The 19,311-nt window shown below is 39.0% G+C and overlaps 1 long non-coding RNA gene across 1 annotated transcript in view; it reads right to left on the bottom strand.

The window, feature by feature from the left end:
• LOC142838269 (uncharacterized) overlaps positions 1-18,486 on the bottom strand; it is a 118,635-nt gene extending 100,149 nt beyond the window's left edge. The window contains exon 1 of the long non-coding RNA XR_012908526.1: positions 18,414-18,486. This is a non-coding gene — a long non-coding RNA (uncharacterized LOC142838269). The remainder of the gene's footprint in view (positions 1-18,413) is intronic.
• Between the last annotated feature and the right edge of the window lie 825 nt (positions 18,487-19,311).

The raw sequence follows: 19,311 nt of genomic DNA, 5'->3' as shown, positions 1-19,311 counted from the left end.
GGATTCCCCTCTGCATGCTATGAATCCCATTGGTTAATAAAGAAACTGTCTTGGGTTTGCACAGAGAATAGAGCTAGGCAGGGAAAACTAAACTGAATGCTGGGAGAAAGAAGGCAGAGTTAGAGAGAAGCCATGCAGCCCCGCTGGAGACAGATGCCTGAACTTTACCCGGTAAGCCACAGCCACATGGCAATACACAGATTGCTAGAAATCAGTTAAATTAAGATGTAAGCGTTAATCAATAAGAAGCTAGAGCTAATGAGCCAAGCAGTTATTTAAATAATATAGTTTCTATGCGATTAATTCATGGCTAACCAGCTGGGAACCAACTCACAGCTCCTTACAACAAATTGGTGCTCATGTGGCCAACTAAAATCCACTTAAAACCTTAAAGGGCTTGGAAAGGAATTCTAGACACTAAAAATCAAAGTTTAGCTGCATTTACTTTCCTGAATGGGTTTTGCTTGCTGGCATCATGTTGCAGCTCCTTTAAGAGAAGTTTTTCTGATTCAGCAGTAGCAGAAAAAAAGCCATGCTGTTTTGAAATGCTGTTTTTCTGGACTGTGCTGCAAGTGCAACCTCTGGCTTTTTCAGGAGGCCGAACATTTAAATAAGGTTTGTAAATGTTACAAACTGCTTAATGGCTCGACATAGACCCACTGATACTTGGAACAGTGGCAGTATTTGTGACTCAGAGGTAGTGAATGGACCTCTTCCACCAGGTTGGACTGGGCAGGGCCATATTTCCACCAGCAATGGTGCAGCTTAAGTTCATAAGAACGGCTTAGCATTTTAAGAAGCACTTCTGGTCAAAAAGAATTACAGATACACAATAAAAACAGATTCATACATAAAAGTCCTCTAAATGGGCCAAGCAGTGATTTAATTAATACAGTTTCTGTGTGATTATTTTGGGGCTAAGCAGCCAGGAACTAACTAGCAGACTCTTCCAACAGAATGCTTTGAGCATTCAAAGTGGCTTTGACTCATATGGTATTACTGTGCACTACTTCACAGTATGCTCCTTCTAATGGGTCCTACTCTACTGTAAATAGCACTGTGAACTGCCACTTCATACCCTTCCCCAGGCTACCATGTGCTCACCAACTGATCATATTTATGTATTTCATCAGTAGCACTCATCTCTGCCCCTGCCTCATCAGTGGCAGTGAAAGAGGGTGAAGTTTTCTTTTGGGGTGAGAGAAGTAATTTCCTGATGATATCGTGCATATTCTGATTTCTTAATTAAGGTTCCTATTGCTGTGATAAAGCATCATGGCTAAAAGCAACTTGGGGAGGAAAGGGTGTATTTGTCTTAAACACTCCAATTTCTGTATATCATAAAGGGAAGTCAAGAAAGGAATTCAAGAGAGCAATTCCTGGAGGCAAGAACTAAAACAGATACCATGGAAGAAGGTTGCTTGTTGATGGGTTTGTTCTTCGAGGCTTTCTCAGCCTGCTTCATTACAGGACCACAGGACCTCTACTTCAGGGATGGGACCACCCATAGTGAGCTGAGCGCTTCCACATCAACCATCAATCAAGAAAAGGCCCCACAGACTTTATCACACCACAATCTGATGGAGGCATTTTCTCAATTGATGTTCCCTCTTTCCAAATGACTTAGCTTGTGTCAGGTTGACATAAAAGTGGTCAGCACAATATAATGGTAGAAAGTCTTAGTGTACTAGGATGATTCCTGTTAATAGTGTTGAGTGTCTCTAGAGTTTATAGGATCCTGAGTTGTTCATCATGTTGGCTGCTGCTGATATATTCAAATCTTTGTTAAGTTTATTTATATGGTTTTTTGCCTTGTCATCTTGAACAGTAAATGTGTGTTCTCAGAAGGAGTCAAGAAAGATCATCATCATCATTATTATCATCACCATCATCATCCCCGTAGTCATCATCATGACATTATTTTCATCATCATCACCATCATCTTGGGAAATGCACCAAATTCCTGCCATGTACAAGGCTTCCTTCTTATGCTTAAGAGATCAATTAAAATATTAAATTAATGTAATTAAATCTTCATGTTGATTTAAATTTTTATCTAAATTTTAAAATATTTTATTCTAGACAGGAAAGTGCTTTTGGGTTAGGTTTTGATATCAGTTTTATTTGCCTCTACACTTTGTTTCTACATACTCTGTTATTGCTAAATGAGAGACTATGCTATTAGCTAAAATGAGCAAAGTTCAATTATTATTACTAATGGACCATTTATCCTTCTCATCTTAATAATTTAAAATCTTGTTCTTAGATGAATATTTTTGCAGTGTCTCACTACTTCAACATAATGAATCTGTTTCTTAACCAAATGAGAGGAAATAAAATGGATCTTCTCACTCCCTCAGTAGGGCCGGAGGTAACAAACAGTTGTTTTCTGCAGTTCATTATCAACACCAGCCTGGAATCATTTGAAAACAAATTCTGAAAAGATGAGGATCAATAGGTGTGGCTGTACCTTGAGTACACCACGCTTTTGTGTATCTGTACTGACATTTAACATCCCTCCCTCCAAGCTTTCTTCTTTCTCTTAGCTGCTCCTTCTCAATACCTCCTGTGCTGGCCACAAATGCTCTTCTCATCTGTCTGATGACACTATGTGCTTTGCTTTCACAGCCAAGAAATGGGTCTTACTGTGTTGTTTCCCCTCTGCAGAACATTCTTTCCTAGAACAGCCTCCATGAAGACTCCTGGAGTAGGGCTACATGGTTCCTCCTGGTTATAACGTTTCCCCTAACCCCTGCAAGCTTGTATGTGTAGGTACAGATGATAGATAGATGGCAGATAGATACTTATAGTTTTCACAAACTTAGAGTGAAAGAAATTGGGGTAGCTTTTAATTGCTATTGAAATACTGTCTCTTGGACATGACGTGGATGCCACACACATGAACTTACAGTAGTGACAGTTACCAACACAAGACCTGGACAAGGTCAAGCTGACAATGTGAGTTAACTTTCCAAAAGGCGTGCATCACTGACTGCCTTGGTGAGGTGCATTTCTCATGGATGTATACTCAGCATAAGGTAATTCTGTTTCTTTGCATTCTTTAAGAGAATCTAATCTCTGCACCTACCAACATCATTGAAGTGTTTCCTTTCTTCATCATCACACCATCTTCTCTCTTTTGGGCAACTGTCCTAATAGATTGGAAATGATTTCTCTCTGTGAATTTAATTTCTACTTCTCCATGATTACCAACAAAGTTTTTTCATATTTTTTGTTGACCATTTATATGTGCTCTGTTGCGGAGATTTATTCAGTCCTTTGCTTGTTTGGTAGTCAGTTCTTGGTGTTTTTAGTTGATTATTTGAGGTTTTTCTGCTGTATTTGGGGTATTAAGTCCATATCCTACTTATTCTTGGTGAGTAATGAATTGTTTTCTGTAGACTTCTTTTCACTGTGCAGACTTTGGCCTGTTCCCATTTTTGTTATCCTACATTTGGGGTTATATCCAAATGATCAATGCTAGACCAGTATCATGGGTTTTCTTTGTTTTCTTCTAGTACTTTCAAATTTCTGGATTTATTTAAGCTTTTAATCCATTTTGAGCTGATTTTTGTAAACACTGTCAGTAAAAGACCTAAGTTCATTCTTCTGCATGTGCACACACATACACACACACACATTTTTAAATACCGTTTGTTAAAGAATTTAAACCTTGGATAAGATATGGAGAGAAAGGAGCCTTTCTATATTTTCATTGGAAATGTAAGCGGGTTCAATTTCTATGGAAAATGTTATCAAAGTTACACAAAAAAATTAATAGTTGAACTAAGTTGTCTTTCCCAAATCTTGGGTACCTGTCCAAAAGCAATAGAGGTGATATCAATAGATTGGTCTATACTCTCGTGATCATGAGACCATTATTCTCAGCTGAGCTATCAAAACAAATAAGTAACCATTAACATGATTTGAACATGACCTGGGAAAGTTCATGGGTTAGGAGCCTGACCTTCAGTGTGGCACTATTAGGAAATAAGGCCTAATAGGAAGCATTTTAGGTCATGGTAACTTTACCCTTGAAAACTGATTGATGCAATTTCCATGAGCGCGAATTAGTTATCACAATAGCAAGCTATTCATCTGGACCTTTCTCTGTTTTTGTTTCACATGCACTTATCTGACCTTTTGATCTTTCATCTTTTTATCAAGCAATGCAATTACTCCCAAAAAGCCAGCAAGACGCCAACATTATCCTCTTGGACATTGGAGCCTCCAGAACACCAAGCCAAAATAAATACCTTTTCTGTATCAATTATCCAGTTTCAGGTATTCCACTATTTATTTTAATTATGTATATATATTTGGGGGGTTGTTTTGTTTTATCTTGATTTAACTACTGGTCCCCTGGCTTGAGAAGAACAGGAAGCTTCATTTATAACCCTACGAAGACAGACAACAATGGGGAAGGAACCTGAATAGGACATTACTAGGTGTTGAGTGCAGACACATGCTAGATAACTTCCAATGATGTTAACTACTCATTATTTTCAGTTCTTCCCCACTCTTAAAATTATTAGTGTAGGTTTCTACACATATTATGCACAAAAGGATAAAAACCAACATTATATAATAGTATAGTTAAAAGCCTTTACCTGTTTACTTGTAGTTTGTTTCTAGATCTCTGTGTCTACATTTCAGGTAATAAAATACCCACGTTTTGAAATTAAGGCATGAAAACTATAAATTCCAACATATTCCAGAACATATGACTTGATCTGCTATTAGTTTCTAAATTCTACATTTTAGACCTAGATTCTTATTCCAAATCTTGAAAAGGTTGAATTATTGTTAGACAATTTTTCTCTGACTCTGCATAAAGATACAGTTTCTCTTTGATCTTATGAGATTTATCTTAAGAATAAACTCATAAAGGAGAGAAGGGAGCTAAAGGATGGAAAACTGGATTGGGGTGAATATGATGCTTTTGAAAAAAATCTATATGAATACATGTCAATAAGACATGTTTTAAATGTAAAAACATAATAACCCACAGAGATGGTACATTTTACTAGAGAAATTGGTTCAGTTTTGTGCAAGAACAGGCTTGTTCAATTTCCAAATGGCAACATCCCAGTTCAGAGCAAGTGATTCTACCAAGAGAAGGTTTCTCTGCTGTCCTCTTCCTTAGAGTTCCCTGGAGGCCATCGTCAAACGGCCATGTGACTGGTCTTGTCATTCTTGGAACATCTCTGTTTTACCATGAATGTGTGATTATTACCTGCAACATGATGGTGTGGAATTCTGAACTTAAAGGTATGAAACACAACACTATGCTCACAGTTATTAGAATCAAAAACAAATTCAGCATATTACAACTTAGTTTATAAGTCTCTTGGTTCAAACCCAAGTTCTTCAGTGATTATAGATGAAAGCAAGAGAGACATTTGAATAGAGCTATCAAAATTTTAGCCAGAAGAGCCAACACTCCTATTTTCCATTATCGGGAGAATAATGAATGCATTTTAAGTATAAATTATCTCTTTTCACATAATTGTATCCTTCTCAAATACTAGACTCTTTAACAAATACAGTATTGTTATGAAAAAAACATTGCATTTTATTTCCCAAAGATTAGAGTCAATTGTATATAGCATAATTATTAATATAAAAGTATTCTCTTTTTATGAGACTCATGTATCTTTTAGAAAACTCCAGAATAATGATGAACTAGGTAATTATTAACTTTAAAATGGAAATAAGCTATCATATAACGTAGGAATTTTATAATGAAAAATATGACTTTATTCCCTTTCAAATGAAAGTATATGATATCAGACCTTTATCGTGTACTGTTTTATTAGTGTGAATTTGCTAACGTGGTTGCTAAAACCACCTTGCTACAATTAATATGTTCCAAGACTTATTCCAATGGGTAATTCACTGCAATGATGATGAATGCGAAGATACAACATCTCAAAGAGCAGCTAGAACTAATATTTTAATAAACATAGACTGGCATCGAGGCAGCTGGAGGAATTAATTAACATTTGCTGTTTCACATTTTCCAAGAACTGAACAGTAAGTGAGGTTTGATAGAGGAGAAGGGGACGTTACGATCAAGCAGACAATATTAACTTAAAGAATTTTTGATTGTTCTCTTATTTTATGATTGCTGTGATGACAGTTGTAAAGCAATTTATATGATTTGACCATTTAGTGGTTGAGAAAAAAAACAGAGGACTGTTTTATATGACTGCCCATGGAGCAAATACTTTATTTGTTATTCAGGGATTTGCTTTACTTCCTAAACTATTTCAGATCGAAAATGTGATTGCCAATGTATGTGAGTTTAGCTATCAAATGCGTGCAAGGGTAGGGACAATGGAAAGTCTCTTTGGAAAGCTCCCATGTGTCTTGGCTTCTAAGGTTAAAGCGTTGACTCGAACTAACACTTCTTCTGCCTACTATTGTCGTCCTGTTACTGTCCTTCTTGAGAAGGATTTGTTGATAAATCTAATAGCAGGCTGGCGCTTTATTTTGTAACGATAGCAGAGACAAACTCTGTACAGTGAATACGTCAAATGGATTAAGATAATGGGAGACGGTCAGAGCATTTTGGGAAAAACACTTTTCAATGGCAGCATAAAAACATAAACAAATTTTCTCTCCCACTTTGTAGATTGCCGAATCACAATTTGCTATTAGTTATATTAAGTCAAATGTGCCCCAGTGAGCATTTGTCAAAACCCACACTGATGCTTAGGAAAATAACAAGATCGGTGGCTATGTTTCTCTGCCTCCAGATAAGAGCATTCTGAGCCTGTTTGCTCTTATCTGGTTTATTCTGATGGCTTATATGCCAGAGATGTGATCTTACAGTTTTATTAGATATCTGATTGTTTGTTGGAAGTGGCCTTCCGTCTCCAGATGAGATGACCTCCAGATAATACTCTTCTGGGGCGTTATGTTCTGCTTCAGATTATTGGCCCCAAAGGTTAAACTGTCAGGAAGGAATGGAAGGGATTTTTACCTTTTATTCTCAAACAGCAAGTAAAATCTCTTGTCAGCTTTATCTGGGTTCAATAGTCTCCTGGGGCTGCTGGAGGAAAATTGATCTTGTTTGATTTAGTCTAAGGTAATGCTCTCCATATAACTATTGCATTTTATTGTTTATTGATTTGATAGGCAGAGATGCTTTGTGCTTTTCTGCTTTCTCTTGACAGCTGATTTTAATAGCATACTATACAGCACAGCTTATCACATTAGATATTAGGGAATCCCAAACTCAGATCTGTGCTTTCCCAAGATGGCAATTACTATATAAGTAGTCTTCATTTTTGTTAGGAAAATAAAAAAACCCCATTATTAAATTTGAAATACAGTCCAAGCAGCAAGACATTCACCTTCTTCCCCTGTTTTCAACAAACGCAGGCCTAGCTACTTGGGGTTTAAAGGACAGAACAGAAGGTCATCCTTTTTGTCAATATGCAAATAGAAAACAGTTTCAGGCCAAAGGTCAAAGCATGGTGGACCATAGAACTCATCATGACTGTGGCACCAGGAGTGATTCTGCATTTGGAAGCTGGTCTCAGAAAACGTGCCCTCTTTGCCCATTTCCGAGACTTATGCCAGGATGCAGTTCCCCTTGATAAACAGTTAAAATAGTGTCACCACACAGTGACCACAGCATGGGTACCGTATGCCATCTTTACTAATGGCAAAAGTTACCTAAAACACGGTGCACTACGGGGACGCTTAAGCCTTTGTTTCATTCCTTGGGACTGGATGATGAAAGTTATATTACAGATCACAGCTTGACTCTCCAGCTGATGTCTTAGATACCACACGCAATTTCCAAGGTATGTATTCAAGATTATAAGCATCAAGATGAGAAAGTTCACCCAGGAAAACATTACTTGGAGATAAAAACAACAACAATAAAAAACAGACTTCTATAATAAACATCCTTGCCCTCTCGCGCTGTGACGCCTTCTGTCAAACACTGAAAGTTTATCTGGCACAAGTGACTAAATGGGGCACTTTTGGTGACAATGCACCTATTCTTTACATGGCATGCAGATAGCGCTATTACTCATTCACAGCAGACTGTGAACCCACGTGCAGTTCCAGGCACATTGTAGTTGACAATAGTTAATGAATCCCTTGGATCACGTGCATGCGCATTATTACTGTCAAGTAAAAGGCCAACAAACCACACTGCATTTCACTTCAGCAAGTCGGGCAATGACGCAGTCACACCATCCGTTTTCACGGTCTCCCATTTCTACTCATCCCCCCATTTCTAGAATCAGAATCAAGGTGGAGAACAAATTAATTAACCCATTCTTTATTTAAACCTTTCCCACTGACGCACGTGAAGCAAAAGGTCAGCGACCTGCCCTTGCTGGCTCCAGGCTGATGACCTCTGAACCCTTCTGGCACCCTTTAACCTCCCAGTCCTCCCTGATCCCAGAGCCGCCTGCCGGGTCCCCAAATAGCTCATCCAGCTGCTCTGAGCTTTCACTGTCACCCCTCAAAGAATGCCCTGCATGCTGAACGATTGCAGAAACTAAATGTCTCGACTTGAGGGTGAATTTTTTTCATTCCTTCAGGTGAAATTCTCTACTTTGTTTTTAACTAGAATGCAGATACGACATGAGAAAGTATCAAATATTTTGTCTTGAGGAGCTAACGGAACAATCCAGACTCATCCTCAACAACAACCTTTCTGTGGCGTAGCTACATACGTTCCAGGAAAATCAGATAAATATCTCCTGTCATGCTGGTGCCTGAATTTCCTTTAGAAGAAAAAGAGTTTCCTATAAATAAATTAGACATTAAAGAGTAAATATAGCACTCACACACAAAACCTAAACTAGACTGAACTGAAAGGACAACTGACTGGGCTCAGAACCACTTTCATGGAGGGACTAAGAGAGCAAGACAAACACCAGAAGGCAGAGATCAAAGTCAGAAGGGAATCCCTAGGTTCCAGATGACTTTTAGGACATTTTGTTTCTCAGAACACCATCTTGGGCATTATCATGGAAATTGCATTAAGTCCACATACGATCTCTAGTAACACAGCTGTTTTAGCGCAGGATCAAAGTCTAGAAATACCTTATTAATTAATCGGATGAGGTCAAAACCCAGTGAGAAGCGGTATACTGCTGCGGGTATCATGTTAACAAAAAGAGACACATGATTAACAGAGAAGAAAGCTAAGAGAGAGTGAAATCGTTTGAAATCATCCATCTCCTCAACGTGTATTTACATAGTAACTACAATAACAAAGAGCCACCAAGCAGAAGAGAAGATCCAATTTTGGACAACAAAGACAAAATCTCCCCACTCTTCCAGCATCTGCATACTACAGGATAATAAAGAATTTAGTCAAGATGAATACTGTATTAGTCAGGGTTTTCTAGAGGAAGAGCATTTATAGAAAAATTAAATACGTATCCATTCTTCATTGAACCCTTTCCCACAGACACATGTGCAACTAAAGGTCAGGGAGCTGCCCTTGCTGGCCCCAGGCTAATGGTTTCTGAACCCTTCAAGCACCTTTTACCCCCCAGTCCTCGGTGAGGAGCCTGCTGGGTTCCCAAATAGCTCATCCAGCTGCTCTGAGCTTTCACTGCCAGAGAGAGAAAAAGAGAGTGTGTGGGAGAGAGATTTATTGCTTGATAGATACAGATACAGATCAATATAAATATTGGGATTTATTAGAACAGCTCATGGGCTAGGGGTAAGCTGGTCTCAAACAATGGCTTTCTAGCAATCGGTGGCCCAAGAGTCCAGTGGTTGTTCAGTCCATGAGGCTTGATACTTTTTATTGTCATTCAATTGTTCTAAGAGACAAATACTGTACAGCCCTTCTGCCTTGATTCCTTGGCCATCCTATCTAGGCTTCCCAAGTGCTGGCTAAAGTGGAGCACAACATCACAGCCTCCTCCTGTTAGACTTTTAGAGTAGGGGTCTAAAGGCTCATGTGCAGAATCCTGACTCTTCCCAGAACATCTTCAGGGAGGCCAAGAACAGAAAATGAACTCCTTGACAATGCATTGAGGTTTATTGCACTTGGTGGCTATGAACTGATGGCTGAAGCAACGGGGTTGGCACAGTTGGAGGAACAAGACCATGGAAATGGTCACTATGTCTCCAATTCCTCACACGCACTGGAAATAGAAAACAACCCCCCCCCCAAAAAAAACCATAAAAAAACAAAATTCCTCTTAGATGACCTTCAATAAAATGTAATTAAATTTCTACTTATTAATGCACATTTTAAATATGTGTGTGTGCGTGTGTGTGTGTGTGTGTGTGTGTAATGTTAAGAGAAAAATGCATGTCATGCCTCTGCCACCACTGACACTTTTTACAGATCAAGGTTGTGGTATGAGCTAACCTCATCAACCACATTGATCTCTCAATGGACCCCAATTTTGCTTGAGACAAGGATTGACCACAATGATTCAAACTTGCCTATTGGACACATGAGTTCATTAAAAAGAAGAAAACAGGCTTCTGGTTCAAGCAGGGCAAATATTAGAATATTTTTTCAATGACAAAACTTTAGCTTTCAGGCAAATTTAGAATTTTGGAAAAAGATTTAATATATACCCATATCTCTGACGAAGTTGATAATGATGCTAACAAATGTGATTATTTTAACATTGTATAAAAATCTTTTGTAAAAAGTACATAACTCAACTCAAAATCAAAGTTGTTTTCCAAGTGATCAGTGGCCAGGCTGTATAAAGTTGAGGAGGATGAACAGATCCATTTAAAGGATCAATGGATTCCCACCGGACAGACTGTGAACGGGACACTGCCATGTTTCAGATTCTTCATTACATTTGCCTTTAAGAAGCTATCGGTTGTTGATTTGGAGTGCAGCATCATGAATAACATCCCAGTGGCTGGGGAGACAGCCGGCCAAGTAAGTAAAGCCTTTGCCAAAGAAGCAGGAGGAGTCGGCGCTAAAGTGGGCGTAGCCACTGCAGTTCTGCAGCCCAGCATTGTGACAGGCAGAGACAGGAGCGACACCGGGGCTTGCTGAAAAGCCAGTCTAGATTTAATAGAGAGCCCAGGCTCAGTGAGAGACCTCGTCTGAAGGGAATAGGACAGAAAGTGACAGAACAGAACAACTGATATCTGGTTTCTACACATGCACCTGTTCTTTATCTGTGCACATATCACAAGTACACACACGCGCACGTACACACACACACACACAAGCTTCAACCCAGAGTTCGCAATTATACAAAGGAGTATTAAAATATGCTTTGCTCTTATAAAGTACATATCTATGTGAAACTAACCTTTCTTTATATATTTTAAAGAGAAATCAATAACAAAAGATTAAGGCAGAAAAAATATAAGAATCTAGCTAGCGTCTATTAAGTTAGACATTTAACTGGCAAACCATGTGCAGTATCTACCATTATGTCATTTAAGGAATGGGAAGCTGATTTTCAAAAAATAGTTGTTTATCTAATAGGTCTATTATCTTAAAGCAAAGTAATGCATACCTTTGATTTCTTTTCAGCTTTAATGCACAATATGAAACTACCAACAGAAAACTAATATAAACTTGTCACACTAAGCAAACCAAAAGACAACATGCAAAAAAATGAATTTCAGCCAAATGTATTTTCTAGCATGTATATACACCATGTTGTATTTAGTGTATAATTATATTAAATATTTTTCAGTATGCTTTTGAAATTTACATTTCACTGGGCATCCTAAATTTCATCTTACACGCATTTTCAATGATTGAGAGTGTAAAGAATTTCCAGTAGTTTTAAACCTCTGTTTGAATGCACTCTACAGTTGAGTGTTGCTCCACACTGGTTCTTTTTACTGTCCTTAGACTTGTGGAGTTTAACATCAATCAACTATCTTCCAAGTCTTATTGACTCCAGGACTGACGGCTTCCACACCTTGTGCTGCTGTCAGCTCTAGACATAGCTGATTTACATTTGTAGCTAAACATCCTAAGGCTTATTTATTTTACGTGTACGAGTGTCTAGCCTGCATTTGTGGATGTGCTTCATGTATCTGGCTGGCGCCTGCTGAGGACACAGGGCACTGAATCTCCTGAACCTGGTGTTACAGACATTGATGAGCTGCCCTGAGGATACAAGATCCTCTGGAAGAGCAGCCAGTGCTCTTAGTGACTGAGCTATCTCCCAAACCCCTTAGAAATGCATTTTGCTCAAGTTGAAAAATGAATGCACGGCAGTAGCAGACAGATGGAGTTATGCTTTAGAGCATGTTTCATGGATATTGATGGTGGACTTCTATGCATTATGTTTTGACATAACGCTGGAGATGCTCTCAAACAACACTAAGTAATGAGTGGACTTCCTCCAAGCCTGTTCCATCAAGACTTTTCACATAAGAGTGGGAAAAGAAAGTACTGGCTCAAAAAGACTTAGCGTTGGAGGTTTCAGACAAGCATTTGAGTAAAGAAGTTTTATGGAAGAGTCACTACCAATTTTCCATTTAATGCTGGCAAATACTTTGCATATCTGAATTGATTAAGTAGCATGGTTATGCAAAAAAAAAAAAACCAGCATTTCCAAGCATTTGTGGAAAAGGATTTTGAAGTGCACCACAACCTAGCATTTCTAAGGTTGGACCCAACTTTCTGAAATGAGTTCTTTGTCTCTTTCAGCACACAGAAACTCCACCTAAGGAGGCTTTAGCGGACATTAGTGGTTTGGGGGATTGGAAATAAAGATTCGGACTGTTACAAGATCTTGAGTTACTGAATCTCTGTGTAGAAAGTTTTACCCCTAAGTAATAAAATGTGAATCTTTTTTCTAAAGGAATTAGGGAAGCTAAATTCGTGTTAGGATGTAAGCCTTGGCTTTTATTGGTATAGGAATGGTATCTATCCAGAGAGAACTTGACAGTCCTTAGCTCCCAAATTCCTGAGAGAATTATAAGAATCTTTCTATCTTTTGTATATATTTATGGGTTATTTCCATCTGTAGTTGACATTTAAAATCAGAAAAATATCAGTACAATTTACTATTTTTAAAAATAATAAATTAAAAACCCAGAAAAATAAAACAAAAAATAACAAAATAATAAAGCAGGGCCACTCTTCAAACACAGCTTTTAACTTGTTTTCTTGCTATGTGTTTTGCATTTCATTCCACAGCAATACCTACCCTTATCTTTTCCTTGCTACCTAGTGTAGGGACACCAAAGTTTTTCACCCTTTCTGCATTGAAAAGCACTTTTTGTTGTGATTTCAATCCATGCTGCCATGAAGGTGATCACACGGACCGTTTTTATGCGACTGTAGGAAGTTCACAGAGCAGTGCAATGGAGTGAAATATTGCTTGGCATGGCAGCACACTAGAGAGGAGGTGCGCACACGATTAATTGCTTTCTCCCCTATTGTGTGGCTGTTATATAGAGGATTCTATTTTCCTGAAAGTTTACAGGTTTGGAAATGTCAAAAGAAGTCATCTAAATGGAATCTGTCTCCTTCCTATTAGACTGTGTCCGATACCCCAAATTGCCTTGTCCAACATCCATTCTCACCCCCAGCTAGTATGCACATGCTACAAAGTTAAAATTGCAGTTCTCAGACGGGTTGGCAGTCGGCATATTATTTAAGTTCCATCATATTCTTCAGAGAAGGCTTACAAACAGAATCGAGTAGAGAAAGAACCCATGTTGAAGGCATACACTTTGCTGGTGAGGATTAAGGCCCAGGTGACAGCAACAGTGGAGACTTCCCACGGTGGAACCCTGATTCAGCATCTTCCTAGAGCAGTAGGATCACATCTCTGCAGGATGAGCCAGACTCATAACTTGTTATCGTCCTGCATCTACAGTGGTAGTTTACCTATGTCCCTAGCAAAGGCAGGCTATTTCCAGAAACTACAAACTATTCCTGGGACTTAAGGACTGGCTAGCTCCTCTATCCCTTCACAATTTCTGCAAGTTCTCAGTTCTCTGTATCAAATTCTGTATTGCTTATATTATTGACAGCAAATTCCCGCCTGTCTCTAAATCCAGCCCAGCACCTGTTTTTATACAGTCTACAAACTAAAAAGAATTTGCATACTTCACAGGTTAGGAAAAAATAAAAAACGAGTATAATTTGTGAGACATGGACGTCACATGAGATTCAGATTTTATCATTTATAAGGTGAATTTTATTGAGGCTAACCCTCTGATTCATCTGTGTACTAACTGTGGCTGCATCTCTATACCAACAGAGGAATTCAGGAATCCTGTCCCGTGAACCACAGCTTTCACTCACACACACATACGAAAAGAGGAATTGATAACTTCTGGACCTATTATGGAGTTAACTGTCCCGGTTCCACAGAACATTGAGCAATATAGATGCTAGTGTGTTACAAAACAGAAAGTTCACCTGCAAGCACCCAAAGTTCACTTCTGCATGACTCCCAACTACCCAACCCTCCCAGGCTTCTCACAACCTCCACCAGTGTCTAGCTGGATAAATGTAGCCTTTGCCCCTCAACAATGAAACTTCTCTTTGCGACAAATGGAGACCACTACAGAAAAGCACAATGAATCAAACGTAGACTTGTGGAGACCAATCCCAAAGGATACATCTACACCACATGTCCTGCACCTAGAGCTCAGGAAACACTGAGGAAGAAGAGAGCGGAAAGATTTTTTTTTAATTTATATTTATTTATTTATTTATTTATTTATTTATTAAGGATTTCTGCCTCCCCCCTCATCCGCCTCCCATTTCCTCCCCCTCCCCCGATCAAGTCACCCTCCCTCATCTGCTCAAAGAGCAATCAGGGTTCCCTGACCTGTGGGAAGTCCAAGGACCACCCACCTCTATCCAGGTCTCCTAAGGTGAGCATCCAAACTGCCTAGGCTCCCCCAAAGCCAGTACGTGCAGTAGGATCAAAAACCCACTGCGATTGTTCTTGAGTTCTCAGTATTCCTCATTGTCCTCTATGTTCAGCTAGTCCGGATTTATCCCATGCTTTTTCAGACCCAGGCCAGCTGGCCTTGGTGAGTTCCCGATAGAACATCCCCATTGTCTCAGTGTGTGGGTGCACCCCTCGCGGTCCTGAGGTCCTTGCTCGTGCTCCGTCTCCTTCTGCTCCTGATTTGGACCTTGAGATTTCTGTCCCGTGCTCCTCTGTCTCTGTCTCCTTTCGAAAGATCGTAAGAACCAGAGGATCGGGGAGTTTGTTGGGGTACTGTATCTTCTCGTAGTATCGGAAGCTACACCCATAAAGTCCCAGCAGGAAAGCCCAAACTTGAGTCAAACAAGAACAACAACAGACATGTTAAAGTTGACGGGAAAGCCTATGAGGCTTCAACCCTATATGAAACTACAGGCTACTAAGAAATACAGGGAGTGGGAGAAACCTTCTTCACCATGGAAGAGCAAACCAATTCGTTATCCACTACCTAATGGCCAATGTGAAAATATACATACAAGTAACATTATACAGACTAAGCAGGTTATATTTAGGAATATATATGTGTCTGTTACTGTAACAGCTAATTTTGAAAGAAGCCATTCCTTTGAAACAAAGCAAGAAGATGTATATGGCAAGGGTTGGAGGAAGCAAAGCAAAGGGAGAAATGTAATATAGTATAACCTTGAAAATAAATTCAAAAAAGAAACAAAATCATAATGGCATGCTTTTATTTATCTCTTAATTTTTGAGATTAATATAAATGCATCCTTCTTCCTCCTTTAAATTTTTTTGTTGCTAGATGTTTAGTTACTGCAACAAGAAAAATGAATAATGGATAAGGTCACTGAAGCAATGCATGTATCATACATGTTTAGACATAACATTTGGACTGAAAATAAGAGAGTCATCTTTTAGGATTTCTTGTATCAAATGCTATCTCCTTATTTTAATAGTGAAATTGTGTCAGGGAATGTTTCACTAGCCGAAATAACTTTTTAAATGAGGCAAGTAAAATTACACATACTTAAAAATTATTTCTGATATATGCTCTGATAACTACAAGCTTTTCATATAAACACAGCTTTCAAATATCACTTTTAAAAGTATAGTAATAGTGACTAAGTTGTCAAAACAGTTACTACCAGAAACTTATACTTAAGGTAAATTGCTAAGGAGCATCTCCCCCAAAATGTCGCACACCCACTGACTCAGGTAGGGAGAGAGTTCACGAGTTATTTTACTTTGATGACACAGAGTATCACAGTTATAGCAGCCAGACTTTAAGAATACATTTGGAAAATACTTTTAATATATTTAGGCAGTATAAGATATTTTTTCAAGCAGTGAGCTTTTTATAAAGCTGTTTTACAAAAACAACATTGTGGGGAAAAAGGAACACTAATTCATTTCACTATCAATCAGAATTCTCTTTGACTAGAATGAATTTTATAAGGCGATCTTTAAACGGCATCCCTTACAGTACACGGGATGTCTAGAGCATGCTATGCATACATGGATGCATCTGTGTTTGCACAAGCTCAAAATTTACTGAGTGCAACATATTCAGAAAATTATTTAGTGCCAATGACAGTAATTTGTCATATAATCCCTGCTACCTTGATAGCCTGGCTGAGGTGAACTTGTGTTCTTTTATTCAACTCTTAATTGTTAATATTAGCTATCACATATCACACAGTACCCAGTGAATATATATATATATATATATATATATATATAATTTACATACATGCATACACACAGAGAGACTTATTACAGAATGAGTGCAAGTTAAAGGCTTCAGCAAAGTTCAAGTGTTTTCAGAGTTGAGTTGAGAAAGAGTATGTGTTGATAAGATAATGAAGAAGCCAGTGCCTGGAGGCAGCTGCTATTGGACCTGCAGAAGCCAGGGTTTGAGAGTGAAGCTGCAGAGTTCAGTTGTGAGGTGGAAGGCCAAACTAGGGTCCAAGAGCAGTAAACAGCTGGTACAGGTCCAGGAACATTTCCTCATTAATAATGAAAGACCAAGCCAACCTAGAGACACAGGAATGGCTGCCGAATCCTCTACAACATGATTCTTGACTCACACAATAGGTATCAGAGGACAGGTTGGTATACTGTTACATTAACACAGCATTAGGAGTTCATGGTGATGAACTCCTAATCATCATCATCATCATCATCTATGGGGTCCAGAGAAAAGAGTAGCACACTTTCTTTGGTCTGGTACGTCTGATAATTTCTTTTGACTAGTTTTTCTGATATGATTTAACACATATATTTTATCCTCACTGTTTCAATTCTTTCCAATAAACTTATGGGACCTTATCTTTTCTGCTCCCAAGAATAAGTCACTTATCAGCCTGTACTAGATGACCGGTGTCTAGTAGATGAAATAAATAGTTTCTGGGTTTATCAAGGACATAAAATCATTTTTTCCCTTCAAATGAAATAAAAATCTGCTTATATGGTGGAATGTCCTAGGGCAGGACACAGCCTGTAAAATCACTGTTACCCATCACATAGACTCAATAGGTCATAGCCTGATCATAACATATTCAACTCAGCAAGCCAAAACAACATTCACCTACATGGATATAGCTCCCGATCAAATACAGTTTTCAGATTCCACATCCTTGTCAGTTCTAGTGAATTCTGTGGTTTGGAGATCTGTAGAGCGTCCCTCCAGTTTTGACACCATCTGCCTACCATTTTTTTACACATTTGCATCGAGTTAGTAATGTTGGTGGTGGTCGTTACCTAATATGAGATGCTTTCCATGTCTAGAAAGGGTCATGGTTCCACCCCTCTGTCCTTGCTCAGCTAGCAGACCAAATTTCAGGCAAAAGATGCATTCTCCGGACTCAGTCAGTTTACCCCAGATTTGCCTTTCAAGAAATCACCCACTGACCTCTACTGTTCAGAATTTATCACAAGGAATCTCTTTTACTTGTGGTTTGAATAAAACCATGTTGAAAATAGAAGCTATCATACAGGAGAGAGAAGCCAACCTTGGGAACATTGTCCTCTTCCCAGAAATCACGAATTCCTACTTGAAGTTTTTCAGAATTTTAAAAATACATCAGTAAATAGGAAAACACATAGAAGAAAAATCAGTGTATATTTCCTAGATCCAGGAGCCACTGTAAAACCGTCCATCAGCACAACGCTCTCCATTTTAACAGCAACAGTCCCCATGCTTTCCTTTCATATTAGACATGGGGGGAGGGGATATTATCGTTTCCTTTCTGAAGAAAGTCAGAAGCAAAATGGATGTAGTGATTTTGCCCAGTAACTAACCTAAAGACATAAGAGGGTCTAGACATGGTCCAGGATTCTTCCAGCATGCTAGTGTCACCAAATTTAGTTATATAACACGTCTCTCAAATTCTATACCGATTCAACAACATCAGCAGGAAGACGCCTACTAAACAAACCTCATTCTGTCTTCTAAGTCATCAGGGCAAGGCTATCATAATTTAACCTCAGCTACTTTTCACCCCTTACCTTTAACCAAGGGGATAGATATAGCCTCCCAAAAAGCAGAGGATCCTTGCCGACTATGCTCTGAAGCCTGCAGGTTTATTGCAGTGGCTACTATTCTGGGACCAAGTAATGGGCTCATCCCCAGCAGTGAAATGACACAGTCTATGGAGCAGCCAAATGTCTGGCTTTCACTTTGCACTAGCGTGCACAGGTGTGTCAGTGTGTTTGCTATGCCAAGAGTGTTCTCTTCCTGCAGAGCTGAACAGATTCACTACTCGCTTGCTGGAACCATCATTTACATCCGGGCACACTGTGAGAGAAAGCACATATTCTGTCATATTGGATTTGGGATTAAAACGACCAGGTCATCTTTGGTTGTGTTCTCTGTGGTTAGTGGCTGAGTTTTGGAATTAATAGCATGGCAAGGGGAAGCACACAGGCTGTGGTATGGTCCAGACCTTCATGGATAGATTTTCTCAAGGATCTTTGCGGGCATGTATCCATAAACATAATGAAAGCACATGTTTTTCAAGAGTGTATTCATGTAATAAATCATTTTGCAACAGTCCTCTTGGTATGTTGCTACTTGTTGGCAGTGGAGGAGAATATTCAGTTACGTGAAATATTTCCTAGGGATGTGTGAAGTGTGTAGAGGAAACCATGACTAAACGAATGGTCTCCCTTGGTGTCCAGGGGCAGATGACTGGCTGCTCTTGCCTGCCTCCTCAAGGCTGTACTCCTCTCACGCTGCTTTGACACCTTCAGGATTTCTTTCGCTGATTCTTCCTCCACCAGGGGGGCTAGGCTTTCCAACATTTGATCTTCACTCTTCTGTGCTTCCCGCTACTTGTATTGTTCAATCTCCAAGCACGCAATCTGTTTGAATGGTCATTGTCTTTGGAGCGTTAACTTTATCACT

This window comes from Microtus pennsylvanicus, chromosome 1, assembly GCF_037038515.1.
Source record: "Microtus pennsylvanicus isolate mMicPen1 chromosome 1, mMicPen1.hap1, whole genome shotgun sequence".
NCBI classification, from domain to species: domain Eukaryota; kingdom Metazoa; phylum Chordata; class Mammalia; order Rodentia; family Cricetidae; genus Microtus; species Microtus pennsylvanicus.
This window is presented reverse-complemented; position numbering and strand designations above follow the sequence as displayed.